Source organism: Prinia subflava, chromosome 16 (genome assembly GCF_021018805.1).
Source record: "Prinia subflava isolate CZ2003 ecotype Zambia chromosome 16, Cam_Psub_1.2, whole genome shotgun sequence".
Lineage (NCBI taxonomy): Eukaryota > Metazoa > Chordata > Aves > Passeriformes > Cisticolidae > Prinia > Prinia subflava.
In genome coordinates this window covers 10866907-10883930 of record NC_086262.1, presented here as the reverse complement: position 1 = coordinate 10883930, position 17024 = coordinate 10866907, and the positions used below count along the sequence as shown (strand labels likewise).

Sequence of the window (17024 nt, the reverse complement as noted above, 5' to 3'; positions counted from 1 at the left end):
CCAGCACCCTGACACAGGAGCTCCAGGGAGAAATCAGTGCCACAGCCCAGATGGGCTTCTGGTAAAACCCTTTTTACTTTCCCAAACATTAAAGCAATCACTGAAAGCCACGCTCAGGATAGGAACAAGGTGAAGACCCTGAAGTTTTTGATCATGGTAATGAGCTGTTTTCATTAGGGCTGAGAGGCTGGAATGCTCCATTTGTCTCCAGGTTTTGCTGGGAAGCTCTGCTGGAGCAGCTTCCAAAAGGGGTGTCCGTGTCACCAGCCACTGGCTGTTGCCATCAGGAAACAGCAGCACAGTTATTTAAGCCAACAGTAATTAAAATTAGTGCTTTCCTTAATTTCTCTGTATGATATGCAATGCAGCAGGAACCCAGGTTTCTACTTTATTTAATGACTCTGAGTGCAGCAGTGCCCTGCCAGCCCTGGAGCAGCCATGGCAGAGCAGCAGCTGAAGGAGCTGGGGGAGCTGGTGATGGACTCAGCCTTCTTCCCAGGACTAGGAGGCTTTTCACAAAATGCTCACCACGGGGTAAGGTGCTGCTAGCAGGGACACCTTCCCTCCACCATCCTCTCATGGGACACTTTAGGGATGGGGGGCTGCATCTCCTCTGCTCCCTCTGGCCTAGGGGTGCTCTCTGCTGCTTTAATCACTTCAGGCCAATAAATCTTTGCCCAATTTGCCATTAGCTGCCCAGAAACAGGGATTGAGCTTGCTACAATTTAGCACTGCACCTGATGGCCCTGGGGAGGGTAAAAATAAGGGACAGCCCTAAAATCCAAGGTACGCAGTGTGGCTGAGGTTGGAGGTGGGCTGAATTTGTGACAGATGAGTAAAGATTTTTGTCTTGATTGCAAATTTTGAAGGGCCGTGAAGCTTTGAGTTGGACCCTTAAGCTGCCTAAAGGATCTGCCAGGTGAGAAAAATGAAGTTTTTTAATGTAAGAAACTACAGAGGAGCTGGAGGTGTTTAAATGCCTCACCAGGGACTTGGCAATCCCGTGCAAGGCTCGTGTGTGGGGCGAGCATCTGCCTTGTGAGAGTGATGATGGCTCAGGGGGGCCCAGAGTCCCCCTGGGCTGGTGGCACACGGTGAAACATTCAGATCCACACAGGATGTGTCCCTGGGGACAGCTGTAAGCAGTGGTGTCCTCAGCAGCCCCTGGTCCCTGCCCCAGTGTCCTGGCAGCCCTCCCTGCCCCACGCCCTCAGGGAGAGCTCTTGGAGGGGCTCACTGTGTGTGGTTTGCTCTGCTGAAAGGCTGCAAGGGACTGCTCTGAGGGGACTGGTGCCAGGTATGAGGGAAGTGCTGGCATACCCTGAAAGTTTGGGAGCCTTCCCTAAAGCTTGAAGACACCATGGAGCTGAGGGGTTGGGCTCTTTTTGGAAATATTTGGCATGGCAAAGGGTGGAAGTGGCCAAATGATGCTGCTGCTGTCACAGGCTTTCAGAAAACTTGGAAGCACTTTGTTGCAGGTGGCAGCTCAGAGCCTCCCCTCTGTGCTGAGGTCCATCAGTCCCTGCTGCTTTGTTCCCTCATGTCTGATTTATGAGGCAGGGCTTGGCTGGAGTCCCCCTGTGAGCCCTGTCCCCACAGATGTGCTGTGTGCCAGCCTGCTGGGCTGGACTTGCTTGGTGAGGGTGATGTTTCCCAGCAATGCTGAAACATCAGTGCACTATTGACAGAGCAGCTGATGGATGTGAACATCACTCTTGCTTTTTATTTGCAATTAATGCTGGGTTTGTGCCTTGAACTTTTGTTTTTTCAATGCACACAGACCTGTTCTGAGCCATTAACCTGACAGCCAGTGAGTAGTAGCCTTTATTTTGTTGTTTTCAAAACAATAGAAGTCCTTTTCTGGAAAATGAATGGATCAGGTTATTAAAATCCTGTAGGAGCACTGTGGTGAGACATTGAAAAACCAAGGTCCTGCTCTTAATCCCAGCTGAAGACAGCAAGGCTTTGCTGGCCTGTGTCAAGGCAAGAGTCTGACCTACTGGTTTGGGTTTGCTGTGGGACAGGAGGTAGCTGGGTTGGTGTTTGAGAAATTTCCACTTTCTTCATGCAGTGATTACCTGAGGGTACCATATGGTTTGGTTGACAAATGGTGTGTTCATTGTACAATGGCAGATTTTCAACACAAGCCCTGTCCTGTTGGATTTCCCACATCTGATGGTGCACAAGTCTTCTAGCTTGGTCAGGGGTGAAAAGGAGCTGGGTATACAACTGTATAAACTTACATAAATTTGAAATTTCTAGTGTAAAATTTAAAAATTGAAAGGAAATTCTCACTATCCTTGTCAAAACAATGGTGTAGGACAAATTCAGAATATCTCTCCTGAAGAGTGGCAGAGGCTCCAATTTCACATGCTGTTACTCAGAACAAGATGAATGTTAGCAGCAAGTCTTTGCAGAGCAAAGAGTGCCTGTGCAGCAAATGGCCCTGAGCTGTAATTTAATTGCAGTTCTGATTTTTTTAATTGTTATTATTCCAGAAGTAGCTTGGACTCCTGTGCTGTTCTGCTGTTAAATGCATAAATAGGCAACAGTCTGGAAGAACGAGTGTGTGGTGCAAAAAGAAATGTCCTGGGGGCCTGAGTGTCTTTGGGATAAGGTTTAAACTCAGTTTCTTCACAAATTCTCCCAAGCCCTTCCCTGAAGGAAGGGAAGGGGCAGAGGAGCAGCAGGTAACATCCCTGCTCCCACTGAGAGCATTGCTGCCACTCCACAGCTTTGGGTTGTAGGGAGAACCTGGGAGACTTCTGGGTGGCACAATCCACAAATACACAGGATGCAGCATGGAGATACAGACAAATACAAAGCAATAATATTTTAGTTCTGTTGTAAAGGCTGAATCAGAGAGCAAGGGAGTTACAATATTTTGTCCTTGTTTGCAGTTTAAGTATAGCTCCCCTCCGCTTTTCTTGTTACTGCAGCATAAGTATTTAGCAAAGCATTAATCTTGCTTGTCAGTAATAACATGCAAATTAAACACCTGCTCTAGGAATCTGTAGTGCTTTGTTCCATTAGATGGTATTGACATGTCAGGTATTTGGACTTTAATTCAGAAAAATGGTGCCATTTTCATTTATCTCCCCTAATGAAGAATGAAGGTGTGCACTGATACACGGCTGCCCACAGCAATGCAGCTAAAAGTGAAAAACAATACTTAATATAGCCACTAAATTACATGTGACATCTCATTTAAAGATAAACAGCCTGAAGGCATATGTCCAAGTGGCATTGATGAAATTTTTAAATGTTCCTTTGAATTTTCATTTAACCACCAATTTGGTAGTGAAGATGCTGTGCTGCCTGGGAGATGTAACATGCTGCTGCTTTAAATGTGAGCTGGAGGGAGAAGTAGGAGAAACCTGCAAGTCCTGAGGGACGTGGGTATGGATTGGCCCAGACATTCCCCTCCACTCACAGGGGGAAATGGGAGCTGTGGCCATGAGATGGGTGGGAGCAGTTCTTGTGCTGTGAGATGACAAAGCTGCCTTGTCCCCACCTGCACAGTGACACTGGTGCCAGAGGCTGGGCACAGCACAGGGGGGCTTCAGCCTTGCAGGGCTCTGTGTGACTGTGAATGCTTCCAGCATTTTCTGGAAAAGCTCAGATTTACATGGAAAAATGTGGATACAAGGGGGAATGGCTTTAAACTGGAGAAATTCCTTCTGTGAGAGTGCTGAAACACTGGCACGGGTTACCAGAGAAGCTGCAAGGGCCTCATCCCTGGAAATGTTCAAGGCCAGGCTGGATGGGGCTTGGAGTAACCTCATCTAGAGGAATTGTCCCTGCCCATAGCAGAAGATTGGAATTGGATGTTTTTTAAGGTCCCTCCCAGCCCAAACCATTCCATTATTCTAATAAGTGTTCCTCAGCAATTTAAACATGGAAATTAGGTGCTGTTTCCATTTTAGCAGGGAAGCCCTCTGTGCATTTGAAACATGTTCCTTGCTTGCTCTTTTTTCCTCCATCTAAATAATCCAAAATTGTTCACTCCTTTTTTAGCATGAGTTTTTCAGGCAGGTTTTCTGATTGGCTTTGCTGTGTCATGCCCAGCTAGACACAGAGCAGAGCTTCTTCCAGTGCAAAACACAAGGCAGATTCCCTTTGTAGGGATATATTCTGGCAATAGAAAGCCCAAATTTTCAGCAGAGCTTCATCTGTGACTTTGCTGGTGTGGGCAATCTGGGCTGCTGAGAGGCAAACCTTGTTTGTGTGTGCAGTTGGGGCTTTTGGGAATCTTCCACAGCCGGTTCCTCGAGGCAGGCCCTGGGGCAAAGCCTTTTGTGACAGAAACAAAGGCTTCCAGAGGGAAGGCACACAGTGCCATGTTCTCCTGCCAATATTTGCCCATCTCTTGAAGTGACTGCTCGAATGGTGCTTTTTCATTGCTGTTTTTGGATAAGAACCTTTGATTTACTTTCAATTAATTTCTTTTGAAGACTGCTCCAGAGATGAGCTCTGTGATTTATTTTTGTCCAGATCTCCTGAATTTGTACCAGAGATTATTTTGTTTGCTTGCTTGTTTTCCCCCAGAAGGTAGCTGGCAGCAGCAGGAACAAGCTCATGCAGAGGGTGCTTTTGTGGCCAGACACTGAACACACAAATGACCAGGCTGCAGATCTTCAAAAGCATCCAGCAGCATGAAAAAGCCATGCTGGAGGCAAACAGCAGGCACTGCTAGACCATTCCCTCCAAATCTTCGATTAGTCACATTTAATGGGATTTCTTCTCATGCTTTTGAGCTGCTCAGCAATGCTGGAGTTTGACCAGCATTCATGGTCACCTATTTCTGGCTCCAGCCAACTCCATACAGTCACTGAATGTTTGTTTGTGTCTCCTTGGTAGATGCCAGGCTCAGTCTAAGACAGAGCTCTCAGAATTTCCTGGTATGGGGTCACTAGGATCCAGCTCTGGGAAAGATTGCATACTTCTACTTGTTCAGTCTTGATTTTGATCAGAAGAACTGATGTCATTTCACCATTTCTAAAGCTCACCCTCCCTTTTTGCTTTTTTTTTTTTTTTTAACAATATAAAGCAAATTGACAAAACAGGCTGTGCTTTGTTAGGTCTTATTTTTGCATCTTGCAATGTGACAATATCCATAATAAACACAGGCTGGGATTGCTTGTGGAGAATCTACCCTTATTTTGAATAGATCCTTTCCTTTTCCTCTGAAGATGTTTAAACCTTGCCTTATTAAAAATAATAGAAATGCATTTCCCCTCACATAAAATATTAAAAGCAGTTTGATAGATTTTATTGTTTAATAAATAGTTTGCACTCCCAAGGCTCTTTCCAGCAGAGAATATGAGTACTTCACAATCCCTTCTGGTGTCTGGCCATGCGAGTTGCCTCCAGCAAAGAGAGTTCTGAATTCACAAAGCCCCTCCTGACCATGTGCAGTTGTCAACCCCTGCTCTAATCGCAGCTGGCATGAGCTGGCCTCAACATTTCCATACCCACTGAATCTCTGGGTATTTCCTGATGGAGACAGCAGCCTGTTGGGAGCTGGACCTGCTCCACAAACCAAGCAGGAATTGGGTATTTCCAAGAACAGTCTCATTTATTTACACCACTGGCGTATCCATGTATGTCACAGATATTCATTTACCTGCCTCCCCCAGACTGCAGGACATGAGGTTTTTCCATGTTTCCTCTTGTCCAGCTGTGAATTGAGGCCCAGAGAGAGGAGGGGGCTGCTCAGGAGAGCCCGAGGCAGAGGCAGGAACCATGGAGTGCTCTGGCACTGCAGCCTCACCCTGCTCCGGCTCCTCGCTCACGTTTCCCTGAGCTGTGCATCCCTGTGACAAGTGACATTTAGCAAATCATGTCAAACTGAGAATTTGTTGATATGATTCTTCTGGCTTGATGGGAGGGGGTGGGGAGGAGGAAGCCTCTTGATTAACAAGAAGAACCAGCAAGAAAACCTCTTTTCTTCAGCAGCAAATACTTGCAAAAGCTGTGCAGGGGAACTGGGGCTCTGCTGAGCTTCCCCCACCTCTGTTTCTGCAGCTTCATGGCAGATGTTGCTGTGGGTCACAGATGATGACTTAATGATGCAATATTTTGTGGCCTTGCCCCCTTTCCCCACCACAGTGCAGGTTATTTGGGAATGTTGAGGTGCAGCCCCTGCCAGCCTGGCCTGAGGATGGATCTCTGTGGTCCCACCACTCAAGAAAACTTAGATTTCATAATGCTATGCTTAAAAGTCACTGTTACACAGTCGGTTTATGGTGGCCTTTGTGTATATTTTCTGATTCACATGATTCCTCTGGATGGCAAATCCAGGGCTCTCTTGGCCCACAGACTGTGGCATCCTTTAGCTGGGTGTTTATGGGTGAAGAAGGGGGGGTAAGTGGTGATCTCAGCTCTCCCAGCTAAGGGAATGGGGTGTTTGAGACTGCTGTAATGAGAAGTGAGTGAAAATGGCAGCAGGGAATAGATTCTTAATTTAAATAATGAGCGCCCTTTGTTGCCTGACAGATGGTCATTTTCTGAGAAATGCAAAGTCTCTTTGGAGGGGTCAGATTGCTTGTATTTACATGGAATAATGAGGGAGAGGCACCGGTCTCAACACATGCTGTGTTTTTCACATTTTTCCAGGGGTATTCCCAGCTGTCTTTAAAAAGAGCAGATTTGATCCTTTGCAAACCTTGTGTGAATCTGACCACACTTTATTATTGCACAAGGAAATCAAACAGTGATGGGAGTGTCTCTGATATTCAGGCAGCTATTATAATGCCCTTTAAGCATCTTTAGTTGCTAGAAAAGAAGCTTGATACTGATGCCAGAAAACATCTTGGGCCTGAATGTGCCTTTACTTGTGTAGGGCTGGCTGCAATCCAATATCCAGTTATCTGCACGCTGGTGGTGTCTCTGGGATTTAACTCATGGGAAGGCAGATGGATGGCAAAGAACTTGCTTGGGGTAGGGCACCTTCCTATGCACTTCCTCCCTTGCTGCATCCACTTTTAATGTAGGAACTAAAAATCTGTCAATACTGTTTTAACCATTATTTATTCCTCCAGTTCTGGTGAGGAGCAGCAGGGGCTGTAGAGCAGGAGGGGGTTTGAGTACCCCAGGAACTCCTTGCTGCTTCATGATATTTTAACTGGGATGGTGACAGTCTTGTTGGGCATTATCTCTGCTCTGGCTGAGGTGTCTCAGTCGTCCATCTGCTTCTCTGGAGTGTGCAGGTTCTTTCTGTCTCATCAAACAGAGCAGAAAGGAAAGCAGCCTGTGCCAAGCCAGTGGTCAGGAGACAAAGATCCTGGTTGCAATGGCTCTCCCATGATGTTCAAGAACTTTGCTGCTTCCTGGTCAAGGCCAGTATTTTGTGTACACAAGCATTTAAAAACAGTACAACACACACTAACCTTTGAAGGAGGAGTTTTACCATGCTAGAGCCCCCACAGAGGAATTATTAATGGCAATTGGTGACCCTAGCATGGTTCTCTTACTGTTCATCAATCACCACTTAGGCTGAGGATTTAGTCCAGGTAACCCCTTACAGTCCCATTAAGCTTCTCCCTAAACAGAAAGGAAAGCAAACACCAGTCTTGAACCCCAAATTTTCTTAATGGCACCAACTGTACTTGTGTGTTGGGTTTCTGCCTTTTCCTGTATGTGGGTCCTCATTCTGTCTTATTTCTTCCAATGCTAAAGAAGGTTGAAGACCTTCTGTGGGTGAATGTGCAGTGGTGACTGTGTCCCAGACAAAGGAGAATTCACTTGCAGGTATACCAAAACAACTCTTTTGAACTCCCTGCAGCAGTGTAGGGACAGGTTTTGCTATGACACTTTAAAAAAACCCCTAACCCATTCCCAGTCTCCTGATTCCCAAAGTCTAGAAAGGCACATACAGCTTTGAAAACACTAAAGGCAGTGACTTTAGTTTTGTTGCTTGGCAGCTGAGAGGTGCTCCCATAAAATTCAGCAGGTTTGTACATCTTCACCATGTGTTCTTTAATCTCAGGGTAGCAAGGTGTTTGGAAGAAGCCAAGGCAATCAATACCCATTTTTCACAGTGAATCAACTACTGGTGTCAAATTCTGGTTTGTGTTTTGTGCCAGAAAAGACTTGTCACCTAAATTTGGAGTATGCCATGTCAGGCTGCAAAATCACCCGTTTAGTGGACACGGCCCTTAATTATATACACCCTGTCAAGTCTTGGAGATTGAAACCAAAACTGTATTGACAGGGTTTTTCCCCTTTCTGGTTAATACCTTGCCAAAGGTGGTTGTCTGCTGTTTCCCAGATACCCTGTGCTCAGACTGACAGAAAGCAGATTTGGGCAGCATGGTGCCCCCATCAAGGTTTTTGCCATTGTGTTGGCTGATGCTCCTTGCCAAGAGCTCTGTGCATCTGGGAGGGAGCTCCCAAGGATCTCAAATTTCTGGACAATTTGCAGAACTCTGGCCTGATCTGCACGGTTTCCTGGCAGTGTATGGAGGCATTGGCTTTGCTCTGGCATGGATAAGCTGTTACAGCTTATAAAATCTCTTCTTTTTAAAAAGGTGTTCTGTCTGGTTGACCTGCAGAGAACCAAACAAATGTGTTCACCAGTGGCATCCACGTGGACAGGACTTATTTTCAGGGCTGGGAAGAAAAGGAGGAAGACAGGAGAGACAGAACAGTTGACAGTATGTAGTATGACAATGAAATCTTGAACCAAAACCAAAGCACAAGTAATTTCTAGAGGTTAGTATTCTAAATTCAGCTTCAAAGATGCTAAAAGAAGATGGGTACAACTGGTCAGTGATCTCACAGGCAAATTGAAAATTGTATGTTAATCCAAAAAAGATGTTCATGATCTTCTGTACCCCCTCACCCACACAGGCTGTATTTGTGCTCAGGGATGACAACTGTGTGTACATGGGGTGGTGATTTACAGAGCTGATCCCCTGGTGTGCAGTGGGATGCTCCTAAAGAACCTGCCCAGCTCTGTTGTGCTGTGAGTGCAGGTAATGAAATGCCAAGGGCTTTCATTGCACTTCCAAATATAAAGGAAACCTTCATTTATCTATGCCTGGAGAATCAGAGAGAGAATCAGCATCAAAGAGAGCCTCCTACTGAAACCATTTCATGTTATAAAGGATAAAGAGTATCTGGCAGAGGCCTTAGAGGGGGGAAATCTGACAGGCACTCAAGTGCTACAAGCAGTCCAGCCTTGTAGCCTCCAGTAAAAAATGCTCCAATGGTACAATCATAATGCACAGGGGCATTCAGAGCATAAATTGATGTTTTGTCTTTGCCTTTTTTTTTTTTATTTTGCTAAGAATTTGCCCTGCAGCTCCTGGATTAATTAAATGCTGACAGTCTACTACAACAGGGGTGGAGGCACTCTCCTGCCCTTTGGATGTGTTGTGAGAGTGGAGTACACAGTGCCCCTAGGAAAGGAGCTTGTTCCATTAGGCAAAATCAATAAGGCAGAAATCTCTGTGAAGTTCTCCTATTAAATTACAAATAGACTAAACCCCTAAACCAGGTGACAGTGATCATTGCTTTTATGTCCAGGACAAATGCTTGTGGGAGCACTTTGGTCAAAAAGTGCACGTGCACTTCTGCAATATCAGCTTTGGGCTGCTTCCTGTGGTGGCTGATTTTTCACTCCTTGGGCCATAAGAACAAAACTTTATTTTGCCTCTGTGCCTATCAGCTGTTTTCTGGGTTACTTAGTGTAACTGGTATACTCCTTCATGCAAATATTTACCATAGAGGATCATTTCAGGACAATAAATTCATGCTCTCTCCCCAAGAACATTGTCCTTAACATCTAATTTTCCTTGATTGCAGCACAGAAGTTTTCTTGTCAGTTTTATCTCAGATCCAAGCTTGGTGGGGCATGAACAGCTCAAACAGCTCTTCAGCAGGTGCCACCAGTGCCCAGGCACTGCCTGGGATGAAGATGCCATGCATTTACAGTCCTCGAGCAGCTCAGAGTGACTCATGGCCTGCCACCACTGTTTTTGTCACTAATCTTTTAATATTGCAATACTCATTTCTGCAAACACCTCTTGGACTTCTCAGCTGGGGAAAAAATCATCAGGTTGTTTATTCCTGAAATGGTTGGACAGGGCTTTGATCAGCCTAGTCTAGAGAAAGCTGTCACTGCTCATGGCAGGGGCTGGGGGCAAGGTGGTATTGAAGGTTTCTTCAAACCCAAACTGTTCTGTAATTCTGTATCACAGGAAACCTTGTCTGTAAAGGCAAGAGCTTGGACACCAACAGGTTTAGATAGGCTCTGAGACTTGCCAGGCCTGTCACTTTCTCTCACAGGTCCTGTCCCCAGCAGCTCAGGAGCTGTTAAAGCAGCAGATGCCACAAAACTTGATATTCTTAGGACATGCAACACAGGGGGGAAAATTGCAAAGAAATCATGAACCTTACTAGTGTAATTTTCACAGATTAGTCTCCTGTTGCCCCAATCCTGAAAAAATTCATTTTACTTACTAGATGCACATAGATTTTCTTACCCCTGGTGGGAGGGGCAGGAACAGTGGAGTTCAGAACCTGGGGCACACATTGGGCATTAGAAGTTGGGCAGGGACTGGGTTTCTTTGGGTGGATGGGAGAGTCTCCATTTTGAGAAACTCTTAAGAACAGCTGGATAAGTTTAGCCAGAAGTGTTTTCCCTGACTGACAGCCTGAGGAAAGGGTTAGGTCACTTCTCCTGGTCCTTCCCAGGGTTATTTGTCACCAGTGCTGAAGGTCCTGTGCTGTGTCAGGGTGCTGTGTTCCAAACTATTTGTTTTTTAGAGGTTTCCAGAATTAAAGTCCTCCTTGCAGTTCCTGGAAAAAAATGGCTTTTGGGAAACATATTTTGTTATGAGGGTCAGAGACTAACACCCTTCCCAGCATCCATAGCAACCTGCCTTAAAATCTCTGCTTGGAAATCTTGTAATCTTGCTTGGATGCTTTTTGAACAATTTCCAGGAATGTTCTCCTCTTTCCCATTCACAACTACTAAATATATGCTCTGTTTGGACTGCAGACCCCAGTCTATTTTTATATTTATTTCCAGCATATTTTAATTTTTCTACCCTGAATAGAACAATTTGGTCTGTTCTTAAACCCAAGACCTTGCTGCCCCCTCTCCTGCCACTGCCTGATTTTAGCATCACTTACAAGGAGTTTATTATTCTGGGGTACTTCTGTGTGGACAAGGTCTGTGCCAGCTTCTGACTGACTGGAAACAGACTTAAAACCAGAAAAAAATATGAGCAGGAATAAAAGAAAATCAGTTGTCCCTGCACAAAAGAGTAATAAGGAGTACAGAAGTGCTTTATCCTGTTTGTAAATGGTTAACTAAGTTTTGGGGCAGAAAACACTGTAATAGAGCAGTGAATTCCTACTTGTGGAGCATTTCTCATTTCTCTGGGTTGAAATAGCCAAGGGTTTTCATGTGTAAGGCAGAAAACAAGTGGCTGCTTGCTTTCTTGTCCTCCTGTGTGCTCATATTTAGCAGGGCTTTATTTATTTGATTAGGTGCAAGGAATACAGGCTCATTGTTTGCACTGCATGAACAAGGATGGCAAAAATAGATTTTTATCAGTGCTACTCTTGCCTTTGGTTGCTACCCTGGCCTCTGGAGTGTTTATTTCTGCATCTGGTGAAGATTTAAAGGTGGGGTGCAGGATTTCAGAAAATATTCTCAGGCATGTGGGTAGTGAAGGACTGGTCAATTTGAGCTGTGTCTTGATTAAGCTTATATATCTCCTTATGACCTTGACATGGAAATTCCCCCTTTAAATAATGTTTATAGGTCTCCAGGGTCAATTTCATTCTTCTGTGATGCAAAACACGACTAATGAAATTACTGTGTCCTGAGCTGACAGAATCTTGCTGGGCTGTAAATGGCTGAGCCTAGAGCAGTGCTGGGATGTCCCAGCTCTGCTGGGAACCTACCTCCAGCCTTTGGGAAGGGGTTGAAATTCAGAAACAATGACATTTTTAAGTGTGGGTTGAAGCATTACGAAGCTCCAGTCTCACAGGGACAGCCACAGTTCTGTCCCATTACTCCTCACTAACACCCACCACAGCAGCTGGCTTGGCTCTATTTAGTTATTTTTCCTCCAGACAAGGACTGTGACCTTTGATAGTGACAGAGGGAAACTCTCCCAGCAATACTGGTGCTTTAGAAATGAGAGGAAAGGAAGCCAAGCCCTGAGTCTGTTACTCCAGAAACAAAATCCTTAATCCACCAGGGCTGGATGGTGCAGCAGGAATGCTGACTGGAGTTTCCAGCAGAAAGGCAGGTGAAGGGGTTAAAGACAAAGCTGGTACTTGTTCCTCCATGGCATTATCTGTATGATTGCTTTTCATATCTTGTTTATTGTGGTTAGCAGAGCAGCTATAATATAGAGTGCTAGATGCAATAAATCTTGTCATTGCAAACAGCCCACTTTTCATCAGAGCTCGAGGAATTGCAAGGTAAGCATCCAAAGGCAATCTATAGATTTAATTATATAGAAAGCCTAACCCGTGTGTAGATCTTAAAATAAATTATAACTGTGAAGACTGCATTATGTTCAGTTTTATTTGTATTACGTGTGTTATCCTGTTTTAGCTGTTACGAGGACATGGAGAATGGCATTGCCAACACTCTTCTGTGGTTTTGTATCAGCACTGAACAGCCAAGGATGCTGGTAATTTAAGGGATTAGAGTTTTTCAGCCTTTCTGACAGCTGTATCTATAAATTTACACTCCTGAGTTTTAAAATCTTCTTGGATGCTAATTGTAGCATCGAGAAATCCCATGGGGTACAAGAAATCATCTCCGATTTTATTTACTGAAAGAGGCCTGTGACCACAGAGCAAAACACTGTGCATCAAAGTGACAGGTCCAAATTGCTCTAATCTCCACACTCAGGTCCTGGCACTGGGCTGGTCACAGCCTGTCCCCACCCAAGGGACACTCTGCTTGTCCCCCTGCCTGGGGCAGGAGTGAGGAGGGGACTTACCCTGCCAGCAAAAAACACCCACCTGACTCCTGGCTGTTTGCAATTACAGCACTTTCAGCAAATTTCATTTTTTCCTGACCTCTAGAACCCCCAGCTTGGTGGTGCTGGTGTGTGGGCCTGGGTAGGTTGGTTGCCCTGTGCTGTGGCATCCCAGTGTGGGACTTTCCTCCCCCAACACGAATTTTGTGAAGGCTGCAGGGGTGTGAGGGGTGTGAGGGGTGTGAGGGGTGGTTTTGCTGAGACTGCTGTTCTTGGGAGATGCCACTTCAGCGACCCCAACAAACTTCTGGGGGTTGAGCTGCTCTGCCTTGGGCAAGGTGTGTCTCAGTGATGATTTCCCCAGCTGAGGCCTGAGGGAGGCTGCTCTCCCTAGGAGAAATGGGACTGCTGGACATGGAGAGATGGATTTGTCATTGCCAATTAGCCATGAGACCCAGCTGAGTGACAACAACCAGCTCTGTGGCAAACACCAGGACAGGATCCCTGGCTGGCAGAACCTGTTCTGGCCTCTCCAGCCCAGGAGCAGGACTGGGGAGCTCCTGGGTGGTAGGGAAATGTGATGTGTCACTGAAGGGTTTCACCTGGACACAGTCAGTGGTGCTTTTGGAGCACTCCCACGGACCATGAGTCAGGAGAAGGTTGCCCAACGTGCCCTCAGGGTGCATGTTGCTCAGACAGGTTTGTCCAGGAAGGAACACCAAAAAAATTCCTGCTGGAAAGAGGCAGAGCAGGCAGTGGATCTGCTCCAAATTCTCCACACCTTCCTCATCAGCAGCCCTGAGCAGGACTGGAAGGTGTTTGTGCCCATTTCACTGACTCACGGCTTACCCTGGACTTATGATGGGGAAATGAGGTTCACAGCTCTGCAAATGAAAACTGTAAAATTGCTGCCAGTTTATTTCATTATCTTGGGCTGTAAAGTGTGACTGAGGAGCTGCTTCACAAGGGATTTTGCTATTTGTGCACAAGGAGACTCAGGAATGGTGCCAGGCAGGAGTGGAGGGGTCCCCAGAGCACCAAAACCAAAGCAGGACTAGGTTTTGGTGCTAGTCCTGTTTTCCACTCATAGCACTGCCCGAAGTCCCCTGGGTCTGCAAATTGCTGAGTTTGTCCAGTGCTTCTGTTCATCCTTTTTTGGACACAAGGATTTCCTGTTTCATGGTGAGGGCTGAGAGAGAAGTAACTGGTAACTGTAAGGGACTCTGTTAAATGGTAAGAGCAGTGTAAATATGAGATAAAAACTAAAAAGCATATTTTCTTCCATCTCACTTTGCTGAAGTAAACCACATCTGACTAGAAAATGTAGTCTAAAATCAATAACAGCTAAGCCTCAACAACAAAATACATGTACTTAATTAGCACAAAAGCACAAATTTATTTCCATTCATAAGCAAGATGCTGAGGTTTCACTCCTGCCTCGTTGTCAGCAGTATCACTCTCCTTGTGCCCCCCTTGCCAAATCCCCTGAGGTCTGGGGACAGCAGCATTTTGGATTTAACACAGTTAAGATGCTGTATGGGGTACACTTAAAGTATAATAATTGTCTGGCAGCTGTGCCAGGGTTAAAACTTTGAATAGCTAATTTCAGCTGTGTGCTGGAGGGATGGGACAGGCAGAGCATGGCTCAGTGCCCTCCATGGCAGGAGCAGGGGAGGGTCACTGCCTGATCTCAGTGTGAGCAAAGGAACCTCTGCAGCCCAGCTCTCTGCTTCCCTTGCTGTGCTTTAACTTCAGGGATTAGTGTTTTCAGCCATATTAGTATACATTAGAGCAGCAGCACCATCCCTGAAAGAAGCTCTTTTGTTCATACACGCTGCAGGAGCAGAGATGTATAATTTGTTTGTGTGGACTGGGGAAATCCTGTCCCACGTTGTTTTTAACGAGATGTCCTTAAAGCTGGATTTTGTGCTGATGGCAAAGCTGTGATCAGAGCTGGTGACAGCAGCTGTGCACACAAGGACCTGTGCTTATTAATCCAACACAGGCATGTGACCATGAAGAAAAGACCTTCCCAAAACCATCTCCGAACCTGTCTGTACCCACCTCATAAACCTCTGCAACTCCTTTTCCCTCTGCTGCTCTGGTGGGAAAAGGAAAGAATCTGCTGTGACCTTCCACCTGTCCTCATTTTTGTCATGGCAGGGAAATCTCTCCCCTGCAGCTCTGATACAGACCTGGGTGGTTTCTCCTGTGCAGGGTCCACAGCACTCAGAGCTGGGGTTGAGCTTTAGCCTGTTGCTTGCACAAAACTACATTCTTCAATTCTCCAGAGGAAATCCCAGTCCTCATTCATCCAGACCTTAGCTGGGGTGGTGCTGAGCTACCCTGATCTCCCTGTTGCCTTTCCAGGGGCTTCTCCAGGGCTTTAGGTCAGGATTAGACCCTGGGGACAGGCGCTGACCCTGCTCCCCCTCTGAGCAGGCGTTGGGTTGGTGACAAATGGGCACAATCAGGGCACGTGCCCTGCTTTCAGCATGCAGAGCTGGTTTGTAAATGGAGTGTTTTGCTAATGCAAGAGGAAATGGATGGATATTAATTGCTCTCTGGCAGTTTGTCATTTTTCCTGTTGGTTATTGATGAAGTAGCAGCGGCCTGAGGGAAAACAGCAGAAGAGACACAAACGTGAGGAACAACCTGAAGTCAGAGAAAAAACCCTATATTGGCTGGAAGCAGAAGCAGGCTGCATTTTAAACTGAACTTTTTCCAGTAGCTTTAACAATATCCAAATATTTCATCAATTCTTGGCCTTACCACGCTGCTGTCTCCTACCACTGCTGAAAGAAAAACTTCTCAAGGTTAAAACGTCTTTCAAAATGAGCCATTTTTACTATTCTTTCAATCACTTTACATTCCATTTATTATGAAAGCCACAAATTTTGAGGGAAGAAACCCCCAAAACCTAAATCTCATTCAGCCCCAGACTGAGAGCACAGCAATAAAACTTTAGTTTGAGGAGCCTTGTGTTTCATTCCTGATAGTTTTGCCACTTCTCTTTTTTGTCTTTTTCTTTCAGCACATCTTTCTTTTGGGGGATTGCAAATGAACTGAAATAAGAATAATCATGCAATAATTTTCTCTGCTGTGGATGAATTCCTGTGTTGCAGTGGAAGTGGTGGGGTTATAGAGGTTGGACCCAGCAGACCCTGGAGTGGACAGAGCTTAGATGAAAATTTCTGGTACTTTGGTGTATGCTGAATCCAACCCAACATCATTATGATCACCTTGGGCTAGCTCTGGGGAGGGAAATCTTAATTACCCAGGTTAGGTTTTTATTTATCAGCTCCTCCAATTTAGCATAATAACCCTGAAGAGGCAATGCTCCTTTGCCAGCACTGGCACTCTGTGCTACTCCTGGTTCAGAGCAATGTGCAGGTACAAATATTCAATGCCATTTATTAATTTCCTTTAAACAGCAGAAGAAACAAAATTATTTTGCCCTTTACAGACAGAGTTACAGCTTCTTTAAAGATGCAGAGCTACAACATCCTTTGGCTGGAGGAAAGTCCAGAGGCAAACAGAGTGCACTTGAGTTGCTTGTGCTGTGAATGTATGGAAAACCTGGACCAAAAAGGGAATATTAATGCTTTGCTCTGTCTGTTTGCACATTGCATTGCTCAGTGGTGCTTCCTAGCTCTCAGCATGCTGTTTCACTTATACATGCATTTCTAATAATCCTCATTCTGTGCTTCAGCCTCTTCTCCCTTTTTCTTTTTTCCCCCCAGTTCCCACATTCCTGGCAGTTGCAGTAGGTTGGGCTTTCCAAAAGCTGGTAGACAAAACACCACCATGTTCTCATCACCTTTAAACACAAGAGAGATAGAGGCTTTTCTTGGAGAAAAGGCTTTGCTGTTCTGCATTAATAGCATTCGAGTTTCACATCCCAAAAATGAGATTCTGGCCTTCTCCCTGAGAGCAAGGCTGGGAAAAACTCTAAATAGATGTAGAGCAAACAGTCATTGAAATGCAGCACTTTTAAAATTTTTTTCCCACTGCTTCCCTACCCGCCACCTCTGATATAAACTTTTATTTGGCTGACACCTGGTGCCT

At 45.5% G+C, this 17024-nt stretch overlaps 1 long non-coding RNA gene across 1 annotated transcript in view; it reads left to right on the top strand.

Annotated features, from left to right (window-relative positions):
- Positions 1 to 397: 397 nt before the first annotated feature.
- LOC134559170 (uncharacterized) overlaps positions 398 to 17024 on the top strand; it is a 56272-nt gene continuing 39645 nt past the window's right edge. The window contains exon 1 of the long non-coding RNA XR_010082469.1: positions 398 to 534. This is a non-coding gene — a long non-coding RNA (uncharacterized LOC134559170). The remainder of the gene's footprint in view (positions 535 to 17024) is intronic.